Consider the following 12,856-nt stretch of genomic DNA (forward strand, 5'->3'; position numbering starts at 1 on the left):
TGAGCCAGCCAGACACCCCCAGGGTATACTTCAACAATGTAGGAGCAGGGTCCTAGGCTGCAATGCCCCAAAGTAAAAGCCTCTGGGTTCTAGTAATGAATCTGGGTATTCTGCCCCACCCAGGGAATCTCTGTGTATTTTATAGCTGTTATCTCATCTATAGCCCTGGGCAAAAACTGGGAGCAAGTGTAATTAACTATCTCTAGTTGCAGCTCCAAAGGCTTGCCTGAAGTTCCTGGCTCTAAGATCCACCTGGCTTTGAACAGCAACAAGAGTAACCACAACAGTTAAAATTTATACAACACTTGTTATGTGCGAGGGATTCTTCTGAGTGCTGAGATATACTAACAAATCCCCTACAACACCTCTCTGGAGTAGGGCTGTAATTATCCCCACTTTAGGGAATAATAAACTGAGGCACACATTATATGTCCCCAAGGTCACACAGATAGTAAGTGAAGGAATCTGATTCCAACTGGAGTCTGCTTATAGCTTGTTAATTCTGATAGGACCCTAGAGATGCCTACTGCTTCTTGGCAGTCCTGACCGGAATTTTATCTCAGTCTTGCCCCTGACCGTGTGAGTTGAGGCCTCTGCCAGTTACGTGAACCTGTGTTCTCATTCCCAGCTCGTTCTAAATGTGGCCTTGAAAGTCTTTATTTCTTACAAAGCGGCAATAACTCCCATGTGGTTTGATATCGGAGCTAATCACCCCACCCCATCTTGTTACCTGCCTAGGATGTGGAGGCCCCACCCTAACAAACCTCAGGAAACTTGCAAGCTTATCTTCAACAGAAAGAAGAGAAGACTTTCTGGTCAGTGTCACCTGATACAACCAACCACAAAGCCAGTTACTGGACGCAAAGGTGAACTGGGACAGAGCTAGGCCTTGACNGTAAGGAACTAGCGACACATCTTAGGATCTCTTGGAGACAAGGACAGCCCACCCAAAGGAGTGCCTCCGGTGGCAGAATTTCAGGCATGATAATAAAAGGAGGCTTATTTCCCTTTCTGCCATAAGAAATTTTTTAAAAGAAAAAACAATTTCTGTTCTTCACTGGCCATCTCGCATGACAAATCAGATAAGGTTTTGTGTTCAGCCATCTCGGCTCTTGGTTTTGTCTCGGCCAGTGGCAGCAGTTAGCTAATAGCTTTTCTACAATTCAACGGTCAAGCCCAAAAAGGAATTAAGCTGGAGGTGCCCCAGAGGATGGGTGGAGAGAGATTGAGGCTTCCTGGATGAGGGACAGAGCTGAAATCTGCAAGCCTGGAAGGACATTAAAGGGGAGGTGTCCTCAAACGGTGGACACCTGTGTCTCTTGAGCAGGGCTCTGGAGGGTGTAGTGAAGAGCCAAAAATTAAGGCCTCCATTAAGAGAAACCTCGGGCTGCACGTAGCCCCAGTCCCAGTCCCAGGAAAAGCCTCAGACTGTTCAAGGCCAAAGCCATCCTCAGACCGCCCTCAGTTCAGCTAATCAAAAAGAAAAAAGAAACACTCCTATGGTCTGAGTCAAGGCTGGGAACTGCAGATACAAACTAGCCAATTTCTCAGCGCTTGCCTGAACCCCACGTGGGCCCTTTGAACTCCCCTCATAATTGGTCATTTTCAAAGGATTCTCAAGAGTCATGATTGGGTCCCACCAAAAGTAATGAACACCTCACAGATACTGAATGGTCAAAGCTGTAATTGTAATTGGTGCTTATGTGATGATGCTACATGTACTGTAACACCCCCATCCCTTACTCCTTAAAAACCCTATTCGCTATTGTTCTTCGCTTCACCTTGCTGCCACGACACCCGTAGGCGGGTGAGCTAGAGCTTGTAATAAAGACCCTTTTGTATTTGCATCGGTGCCGGCTCCTTGGAGGTCTCTGGGACTCGCGATTCAGGCACAACAGTAGGGTCTGGGGAGACCATGGGCACCTGGCTGTCAGGGCTCCCTCTGTAGGAAGGTCTTAGTGGCAGAAATCTGAGGAGAGGTGGAGGGTGTTCTAACTATTTATGTGACTATATTCATGGGAAGGAGCAAATAGTAATTATCTGTAGTGAAGAATGGAAGACACTGATCCAGATTATTGGGGGAAGGTCTCCTTCCACCCTCCAGCCATCCCAGACTCGGCCCATACCTAATACCTCAGGAACAATCTCTAATGACACGGCACTGAAAACTTGAAAACTCGGGCAAGGGCCTGTAGCAGAGCCTGCAGGCAAAGTAGACGCTAATATTAGAAACCTTTTAGCCCAATAGTTGCATCTTGTAACAAAAGAAGAAATTAATAATGGTGTCTATCTTATTGACTCTCTCAGACCCCTGCTGCATTCTTCTGTTACTGAGTAGGCCCCTGGATTTTCGTGCTGCCCAGAGGAGAGGAAGAGGGAATTTCAATAATTAATATTGAAGGATTCCCACCCCCCCCAACCCCAGTCAGCCCAAGATGGGGGCTCAGAGCTTGATTTCAGTTGATTTGGAAAAATAAACATTTGCTCCTTGACAAAGTGGAGCAAATTCATACCTGTTATTTAGGCCTCCGTGGGAGGACAGCAGTGGGGAAGGGGAGTGGTCTGAGCGATCCTCGAATCACCAGGCGTCTGCAGAAGCTGCCAGGCTCTGCCCTCCTCCATTTGCTGTTAGTTGGCAAAAGACAAATTAGCCCAGTGCCTCCTGAGCCAGAGTTTGCAATGCAGAGTCTGCAAGAATGTTTGCTTGGGGAGCCGCACCGTTCTTTATCTCAGCAGGTATAATTCCATCACATGATTGTCTTGGATCTGCTTTTCCCTGCTCCGGTCCAAGCTTGCCAATTCAGACAAGCATTGCTGAGAAATAAACAGTCGTTCTCAGTGTCAGCCCAGAAAACACTGGGGGTCTCTTTACATGGAATATAATGAGAATTTCCTGACTTCTGGAGTTAGAGAGGGCTTCTCTCCCTACTCCAAGGCCTACAAGCTGAACATCCGCTTTGCAGGCAGCTCACTGGCCTCAGCGGGGAAGTCAGGCCAGTCCTGACCACTTCCCCACTCTGACCCCAACCCCATCTTGAGCTTTACAGGTCACTGGTAGATAAGTCAAAGGAAGAAGACCTCAAAAAGAGACAGAGGGCTCAGCTGAGGGCCTCTGTAGAGATAAGAGCCAGGCTGCCTGGGAGACTTCCAGTGCAGCTTTGCTGTCTCTAGCCCCAAGGATTATTTCTTTTGCAGCATAAAGTTACCTTGGGCAGGTAGTTCTCTATCTCTCTCCCCCCCCCCCTCGGTTATTTTTGAGAGAGAGAGAGAGAGAGAGACAGAGTGTGAGTGGGGGAGGGGCAGAGAGAAGGGGAGACAGAATCTGAAGCAGAGTCCAGGCTCTGAGCTGTCAGCACAGAGCTGGACGCGGGGTCAAACTCATGGACCGTGACATCATGACCTGAGTCAGACGCTTAACCAGTCGAGCCACCCAGGCGTCCCTGGGCAGATAACTTTCACTGTCTGGGAACTGCTGACAGGGAAAGCAATAGAAGGGGACTTCTCAGCCCAAGTCCCAAAGGTTCAACCGCTCAGCCCAGGAGCAGGAGAAGGTGGATCATTGTCACTAGTGGCTGCCTGCCCATCTGTACTACTTGTGGGGTCCTGTGAAGCCAGATCAGGATCTGACTGACCTTCTCTCAGGCCACAGATGTTCCCTCTGGGTATCTGTTCAGGACTAAGTTGGCTTGGGAGAGACTGTAAGATTCCAAGTAGCCCTTATAGGGACCAAGAGAACTTAGATCCCATGGTTAAGTTCCAGACACAACTTGGGACTGGGGTCAGACCCTGTGGTGACCTAATGTTTTACCGTCTCCAACTTTTCTTAGAAGTTTTTTAATTTAATAAGCTCTGCTGTGNGGAACTCCCTGACTGAAGTATTCTTATTTGTCTGCCCTTTCCTTGTCTACATGTGTCCATACTTGGTGTAAAGCTGTTTTCCCAACATAGATAAGTGTTCACGTTCCTTACCACATAACTGCTACCACTCGCCCTTTTGTTCTGTAGCTCAGCCGTTCTACAAGCTAGATGTGCGTCATTCGTCATTCGGAGTGCTTGCTGAACGTTCACATGTCTGGGGCCCTTCCGGAGTGAGACTTGATTCGATAGAACTGGGCATAGGGCATAGGATTCCTTTCCCCTCCCCTGATACAAAACCATAACGTTTTCTTTTTTTTTATTTTTTTAAAACTTTTTTTTTTAATGTTTTATTTATTTCTAGGAGAGAGAGAGAGAGAGACAGCGTGAGCAGGGGAGGGTCAGAGAGACAGGGAGTCACAGACTCTGAAACAGGCTCCAGGCTCTGAGCTGGCAGTCAGCACAGAGCCCGACGCGGGGCTCGAACCCACGAACCGCGAGATCATGACCTAAGCGAAAGTCAGACGCTTAACCGACTAAGCCACCCAGGCGCCCCCATAACGTTTTCTTGACAATATGTTTCTTATATACATATTCCAGGGTAATATAAACAAGATGATAGAAAAGCAAATCGCTTTACTATTTTCTTCGGTGCTGGTGAAAACACACAACGGCCACTCGAGTCCCTGAGCTGTCTCCGATGGATGCTGGATTTGCTCCGTTTGCTCCTCAGATCCGCTTTTTACCCTTCTCCACCTGCTATTTTCCCCAGGAGGCTGAGCCACAAGGGTTTGCATCGGTGGGATCCCTTTGCCCTCCAGCGTCTGGGAGGATAGGCAGATAGCTTCGCATATTTATTTCTCTGGTTCCTTCCTGTGAGCCTGCCCTCTCCATCAGTTTTCTTTCTGGGTCCCCTTACCTGGTTCTGCCCCCTCCCCCACTCTTTTAGACCTACTGGTGCTAATGGTACCTGCAGTTACCAAACCAAGAGTAGGGCGCCATTCCCTTTGTCTAAGCCCAGCCCACGCTTTGTAAACAGTGTCTTTATTACACTTTTCTCAAATGACTCACTCTCAGGCTTTTTGGGGGGAGGGAGGGGGGCCAGGACCCAATTGATGTAACCTTTAGAACATTTTGCTTTTATTACTATCCCTAAATTAATATGGAGAAAATTTTAACTTAATTTTGCCCGTGCCTAAACCTTTGCAAGTGGGGTTTTATTTTCCCTTGGTAAAATTTTCCCTTGGTAAAGCTAGAGTAGCTTATTTAAATTTTAAAATATAAAAAATTATTTGTGATTTTGTTGGGAAAAGTAAGAGCCTTACTACAGTTGCTTTCAAGAGATAATTTTGGGGAAGTAGGGGGAAAAAATCTTATAGATTTGGAACAAGCAGGGCCTGGTGGTTCTGATGAACATTGGTATAAGGAGCATTGGGGGAGTGGGCCCTTCAGGCTCCTCACAAGACAGCCCACTTAGGTCATCAGCATCCCTTCCAAACTGCCAGGATGTCCCTCCATTAGGGCTATACCAACGAGTTTGAGATAAAATAATGTTATGTGAAAGTCCAGCCTGGTGGACAGATTTGGGGGAATCTATCCTTAACACCTATTTTTGAAGTCCAGGAAAGCTGTGCATACAATTTTTTTTTTTTTAGTCTTAAACTCGAGGTTTCTTCTAAAATACACACATTCCTCCATATTCCCTATTTTTAAAATTACCTATTTTCTCCCACGCTCAGCCACAGCTCCTCCATGAAGCTCTTGATCCTTGTACATCTGGGAATGAGAATACCGCAGGTGGCACTGCCTTGGCAGGTGGCGCCGTGCCCAAAGGAAGCCTTAGCCTGGATTCGGTCCCACATCTTCTCTCCAGCAAGAGCACCTGACTCCGCGTCGGAAGTGCAGGGGAGGTTATGGGATGTGACCTTGCCCTAGTCCACCTCTCCCGACTCCGCTCCTCCCACTTACCCTTCTCCTTGGTCTAAATGGACTGTCTCCCAAATTCAGTCACTTTAAAGATATTCAATGGGAGACTGATTATCAACAGAGTGTGCTCAGTATTGTTCTGACTTCCTCATTAGAAGCTATTGCCAAAAGGTGCCTAGCTGGCTCAGGCAGTAGAGCATGTGACTCTTGACCTCAGGGTGGTAAGCTCAAGCCCCACACTGGGCATAGAGAGCACTTAAAAAATAAAAAAAGAAATATTGAGGGGCGCCTGGGTGGCTTAGTCGGTTAAGCGTCCGACTTTCGCTTGGGTCATGATCTCGCGGTTCGTGGGTTCGAGCCCCGCGTGGGGCTCTGTGCTGACTGCCAGCTCAGAGCCTGGAGCCTGTTTCAGTCTGTGACTCCCTCTCTCTCTGACCCTCCCCTGCTCACGCTGTCTCTCTCTCTCCTAGAAATAAATAAAACATTAAAAAAAAAAGAACAGAGAAATAACTGCTGCAAATACTTAAAAAAGAAAAAGAAAAAGAAATGTTGAGAGGAAAAAAAGAAGAAGAAGAAATCGCCAAGTACTGCTAAATATTAAGCTTTGTTCTTGTTGTCCACGCCCACCCTCTAGAAGCTTTCCGTGAATTAGGCTAGGACAAGTTCCAACACATGGGAACTATTGAAAAATCTGGAACAGAGGCAAAAAGTGACGCTGGGAATCAAGTCTGCTTTATCTGCGTGTGTTCCCTGCCCTCCTCCACAGCTTCAGACTGGCCACTTCTTGATAGCTTACCTTAGAAATGCCTTTGATTTTCCGACCCTTATCTGCATGAGTTTATAACATCTCTGCTTGAGACTCTGAAGACTGGTTGTCAGGTGGCCCCAGCTTCTGTCCTCCAAGCCTTCCCAGGGAGCTCTGAGCAGCAAGCTGTTCCCTTGCCAACTCAAGCCTGGCCTGAGCCTTTTTCTGATGAAAGGCAGGTCCTACCTGTCAATTTCTTCCGATCCAAAATAATGAACAGCCACAGCCACTTACTCCCCAGTAAGCAGGAGTAGTCATTATCAAAAGTTTTGAGGCAGGCAATGATTTAATCAGAGCTTTGTTTAGGGGGTATATTTGTTTAAAACAAAACTGGCCATAATGAAATACAGACTTGCCCCTGGGGTCTGCAGGGACCAGGGCACGAGTACAAATGGAGACCCAGATGCCACATGTCAAAAAGCTATAAACCAAACTAACAAACCATTAAGTAAAAAAGTTCCACACACACAGCCCCATACTTGAACCTTCTTAACAATGTGGAAGGCCAGGTTCAAATATAGAATTACTGAATTTCTCTGAGTTCCATGCTGGGTAGAATGCTGGGGGGAAAGCTGGTCCCCGGCCCCTGGCCCATTCTCAGTTGAAGCTCTGTCCCGCATGGCAAGGGGCCCTGAGCACATTCAATGGACATGTCCAAACTCCATCCACATCCCCACTCCCTCCTCACCCTACCTCTCCCCAACCAACAACTACCTCTTAGGCACCTTTCAGGGCAGATCAGTACAGTAGTGGTACACTCTGCCCTCAGAAGAATGTACATCAGAGAAAGGCCCAGAAAAGAGGGTCTAGAAGGGGAACAGGGGCTTTGGGGTGGGAACATCCCATTGGCCCCATAGATTCCTTACCCCGTGGAGAAGTAGGGCCAAAGTGGGCCAAAGGAGGACCTCTTAAGTGTGGGACCCAAGGCAGAGGGGATACGGTTGAAATAAAATAGCTTGGACTAAAATACAACCAATAGTAAGGAAATCACTAATGAGGTCATGAAGGCCTCAGGCAAGATGATAGCCCAAGAAAGGAGAGGAGGGAAAAGATAAGAGATACCAGGAATCAGGACGTGAGCAGACAAGGAGAGAGGAACAGCCCAGTACTTCAGTCAACTCTGCCTGCCTTCCTGGGAGCCTATGAAACCCTGGATTCAGCCCCAGCAGAAACCTACCCTCGCTTCTGCACTTGGCTTTGTAGACACTTGGTAATGTAAACCTTCCCTTAGCCTAAGCTAGCTACCATTCTTGAAAGAAAATATGTCTTAACAAAATATTACTTGGTCAGCGACAAAAGAAAGAAAATTTGCCCAGAGAGAGGGAAAATAAAGAAAGAAAAGGTCTAACGACAGGTTTTGGGGGAATTATAAATTTGCAAACCAGAAGAAAAAAAAGAAACAGAAACAAAGAATTGTCGAAGAAGTAGGGGGAGAATTAGCTCACTAGGGTGAGCATTTAAGAAAGAGGGGCTGCCAGATGGAAGATGAGGCCCGAGAAAAAGCCACTGAACTTGGTTACTTCACGGTCACTGGTAACTGTCAAGAAAGCACACTAGAGGCAAATGTGGGCAAATGGACACACCCAGGTGTGCAGGGGAGATTGAGCAAGCTCTAGCTCTTCATGGATGGCTGAGGTCTTTCTCTCTCCCTGTATTGGCAGTAGGTATAACTACCCCTGTCTGCTTTATCACCTCCATCCACCAGGCACGCTGGTGAACCCTGGCACCCTCAGGGCCAAGGCTGGTTTGAAATGTGTCAGAGAACAGAGAATGAGGTGCCATGATTCTGGACGGCGTTCCGTAAGGATGGAGCCACTGGAAAACAATTACCAAACAAACAAGCAAAGAACCATTGGATTCTTGGGGACCCCCCCCCCAGTCTTTACCTAAAACTCCTGGAATTCCATTTCCTCTTGTTTGGCATTGTCTTGAGACAAAGACAAATCCCAGGCAGGGTATCAGCCTCCACTTCCCCAACAGCCAGCCCAGGCAAACCAACTTCCCATCTTGCTTACCTTCTCTCAGAGGGTGTGTGTGTGTGTGTGTGTGGGCGCGCGCGCGCGCTTGTGCGTTGGGATGTGGAGGAGCATCTTTCTCCCAAGCCTCAACAATACAGGAGCAACAACAAACAAGTAAAAATAACTTTTTATATAAGGAAGCACATCTATGGCTTCCTGTTCACACAGCTGACTACAGAAGAACCCAGGCTGTGAAGGCGGCAGGGAGTTTTACAGGGCAGTGGGTTGCTCATAGCTGGAGAAAATGAGCAGGAAGGACAGCCTATGCCCAACTTGTCCACAGTTGCTGGGAGATAGTCACAGAGGAGAGAATTCAGATGTGTGAGGAATGACCCTCAAGATACAACCAATACTCTGATTGGCTTTCTCTCCTCTGAGCTCCCCACCCACCCTGTTCTTACCTTATCCTACTCCACCCTACCTCACCCTCCAGCCACAATGCCCAACACAAGTGCTCTTCAGGCTGGGTGTCCCCCAGCATACCTCCTGCAAGAGATAGAGGGGGGACACAGTCCGATTACCTTTCTCCAACTGTTTATGAAAAGGGAACATAGCAGCATACATCAGTACCCTCGGCAGTGTGCTTCATGGAGAAATTTTAAAAATTACTGCTCATTAGAGAAGTGGAAGAACCTGACTTTTCCCCATTGATTTACCCTCCCCCCTTTTTTTTATTCAAATATCTGCAGCCCCAGGGTATTTTGGGAGCCCCTCTTAACTTTCTCTAAGGGGTCGTTCCTTGAGGTCTTTCCTCCTTTCTCAGGAGACAGAATTTTTTTAACCCATGGACTCTTTCTGAGAAACTGGAAGGAGTTTGCTAAACAACACACGACTTGCACATATTTCACTGGGTCCTCTTAATCGGCTTGTGGAACAAGTATTGTTATCTTCACCTCACAAAAGAGAAACAGATGTTCTGAAAGGTCCAGTGACTTGCCCAAGGCTGCTCAGATAATGAGTCCTGAAGCCTCGGGTTGAATTTCTGTCTCTGACTCTAAAGTCTGTTCCAGGCTAACCAATCTAAGGCTGGGGGCACACGGGGGCTGGCTTGGGGCAGGAGTGTGGGGAGGGAAGCAGAACCCCAAAACCTTATCTTTCTCTCTTTTCAGGGAGTCCAGACATTAGGGGTAGAAAAACATGTACTTTAAAGAGAAAGAGGAAGGAAAACATACTGGCCCTTGAAGCACTGGCTTTAAACTTTTTTTGACTGTCACCAATAATAAAAAATAAATTTTATATCTTGACCCAGGACATTATAGAAACAAATTACATTTATCTTTCTCCTAAGTCTCAACAGTGCAGGAGCAACAACAAACAAGTGAAAATAACTTTTTATTTAAGGAAGCACATCTATGGCTTCCTGTTCACACAGATGACCAGAGAGTTTTACCAAGTTTTACCAAGAATGATGCATTCTGATACATTTTGTTCTACTCTATTGTATTCCTTCTTTTTCCTTTTAATGATGGTTTTTAACTCATAAAATTGATTTCACTGCCCATGAACAGATCGTGACCCACAGTTTGAAAAATGCTGTCTTAAGGCATAAACACATTCAGAGACCAGCTCTCACACTACCCTTGTATAAAGAAAGAGCCAAATGGGAGATGGAGCTCAACATATAATATGTATTCAGGAAACACTTGTTGAACTTCTGGACTTTTAAGGAATCAATACTCTGCAAATTAAATAATTTATTCTACAAACTCTTCAGTTGGCTATACGTGGAAAAGATAATCCGAAGTCCAAATCTCAGCAGACCAATCATTCACAAACACAAAACTTTATAAATTGGTCTGTTGTGAATCTGGACTTGAAACTCTAAAATAAAATACTAGCAAATGGATTTCATTCAACGAGCATGAGCTAAGTGTTCTGTACATGCCCTGTCCTAGGGGCTAGAGCTACGGAAACAAATCAGACCCAGTCTCTGCCCTCAAGGAGCTGGGTTGTGGCAGGAGATTGAGCAACAAAGCCCGAGTTACAATGCAGTGTAATGGGAGCAGCACAGGCTGCCATAGGAGTGGAGGGGAGTTAACCCCCCACCCTAGGGGAGGCAAAGAAGGTTACCTCCCAGCCACCCCAGCCTATACTTGAAAGACAAATGGTAGTTAGGTGGGAGGATAAGTGGAGGAGGGCTATCAGGCAAAGGGAATACCACATGCAAAGTTGTGGCGATCACAGTTGATGTCTCCCTGCAACCAGTCCAGTGCCCTAATTATTTGAGAAGGGGGTGGGACAACAGAGGGTCCATTCCTACTCATTATAATTCAAGGGAAAATCCTGATTCACATGAGCCAAATACGATGGTCGCAGGCTCTTTGCCAGTTATTGGTTTAGGAACGGGCATAAAACTCAAGTCTGCCTAATGAGATTTAAGAGCATACTTTCTAAGAGGGGAATTCAAGAAAAGTTTCCACGTTCTTAAAAAGAGGCTGATGGTAGGGTGCCTTGGTGGCTCAGTCGTTTAAACGCCTTACTCTTGGTTTCAGATCAGGTAATGATCTCATGAATCATGAGTTTGAGCCCCATGTTGGACACTCCCACCCCTGCACTGACCATGGGGCCCGCTTGGGATGCTCTCTCTCCCTCTCTCCGCCCCTCCCCCCCTCCCCCCCACACATACTCTCTCTCAATCTTTCTGAAAATAAATAGAAACGTTTTAAAAAGTGGCTCATGCTAAGAAACATCCGTTCTTCTACTAGATCCTGTATTGCCTCAATGGGATGCCTGGCTATGACACAGCGGTCCTGTGAGCAGGGGGTAATCAAATCAGGGTGGCAATCAAAAAGACAGAGAGACCAGTCACCTCAATGGCGTTGGTGAGTAGCTGAATTGGCCAACTATAGAACTACTCTATCCCAGGACATGGTATCATGTAAGATAAAAGATTTTCCTTACTGCTAAGGTCAGTTGAGTCAGGGTTTTAGGTAACTGGCAATCAAAATGAACCTAAACTGATACAAAAGCTATGGAGATATAAAAGGAATGCTCTGGTTCTACAAGGCAAGAATTGGATACAAAGTCCAGATCATGCTTCAGTTTCAAAATGAGGTACAAATGACTCTTGAACATATGGAAAACGCAACCTCGCTCTTAAAGAGAAAAGCACTTCAAAACCCAAACAGGGGTGGGAGTGGGGGGCGCCTAGGTGGCTTAGTAGGTTATATGCCCAATTCTTGGTTTCTGCTTAGGTCATGATCTCAGGTGATCTCAGGATTGTGAGATAGAGCATGGACCCTGCTTAGGAGTCTCTCTCTCTCTCCCTCTACTGCTGCTTGTGTGCTCTCTTAAAAAAAAAAAAATCTAGTGCTCGCTTCGGCACCACATATACTAAAATTGGAATGATACAGAGAAGATTAGCATGGCCCCTGCTCAAGGATGACACGCAAATTCATGAAGCAGTCCATATTTTTGTGAAGAAATGGGCAGAAGATATGAACAGACATTTCTGTAAAGAGGACATCCAGATGGCCAACAGACACATGAAATGATGCTCAGCATCCCTCCTCATCAGGGAAATACAAATCAAAATCACACTGAGATACCACCTCACACTGGTCAGAGTGGCTAAAATGAGCAAATCAGAGGACTCTAGATGCTGGCGAGGATGTGGAGAAATAAGCACCCTCCTACACTCTTGGTGGGAATGTAACCTGGTGCAGCCCCTCTGGAAAACAGTNACCTAGCCACTTAGCAATTAAAAAACAACAAAAACCAAACCAATGCCATTTTTCATCTCCATATTGTCAAAGACCAAAAAGCTTGATAATTTCCCATATTGTCAAGGGGGAAACAAGCATTACTATCTGTTATGAGAAGATCATGCATGGTATAAATCTTTGAAAGGCAGTTAGGCAATACTAACCATCACCTGATAGCCCAGCCATCCCTGAGGCCAATCTAAGGAGGGACAATGTGACTGTTAGGCTGACTTGAGCATTCTGACACATCCAAAGATTGTTTTTGTAAATTGCTAAACCTCTGTGTACCATTCCAGTTCCAGAGCATCTCTTCCAGTCCCCATCCCCTTCCTTCCTATACCCCAACGAGCTAAGGACCCAGTTGCAATCACACTGCAGGCTGGTTTGTTACATGTCCCTTCTGTGAAAACCTGAGACAACTCTCCATCTCAGTCTGTCTCTAGGAAACCCAATCTAAGATACTATATGTGTGTGCAAACATATATACACATGTACACACATTTCTTTACAAAGGAAGCTACAAAACCTTCTGCATTGCCTGAAAAGAT

The 12,856-nt window shown here is 46.3% G+C and overlaps 1 protein-coding gene and 1 non-coding gene across 4 annotated transcripts in view; one reads left to right on the forward strand and one right to left on the reverse strand.

Moving 5' to 3' along the window:
* FUT8 (fucosyltransferase 8) overlaps window positions 1-2,695 on the reverse strand; it is a 309,441-nt gene extending 306,746 nt beyond the window's left edge. For all 3 annotated transcript variants that reach the window (XM_077767165.1, XM_077767167.1, XM_077767159.1), the window contains exon 1: window positions 2,514-2,695. The gene's annotated coding sequence lies outside the window, so the exon portion shown is untranslated. The remainder of the gene's footprint in view (window positions 1-2,513) is intronic.
* A 9,218-nt stretch (window positions 2,696-11,913) lies between these two features.
* LOC144234081 (U6 spliceosomal RNA) lies at window positions 11,914-12,020 on the forward strand. The gene has a single exon (XR_013335858.1). It is a non-coding gene; the product is annotated as a U6 spliceosomal RNA (small nuclear RNA).
* Window positions 12,021-12,856: the final 836 nt, after the last annotated feature.

The sequence above is a fragment of the Crocuta crocuta genome, unplaced genomic scaffold, assembly GCF_008692635.1.
Source record: "Crocuta crocuta isolate KB4526 unplaced genomic scaffold, BGI_CrCroc_1.0 scaffold55, whole genome shotgun sequence".
Classification (NCBI taxonomy): domain Eukaryota; kingdom Metazoa; phylum Chordata; class Mammalia; order Carnivora; family Hyaenidae; genus Crocuta; species Crocuta crocuta.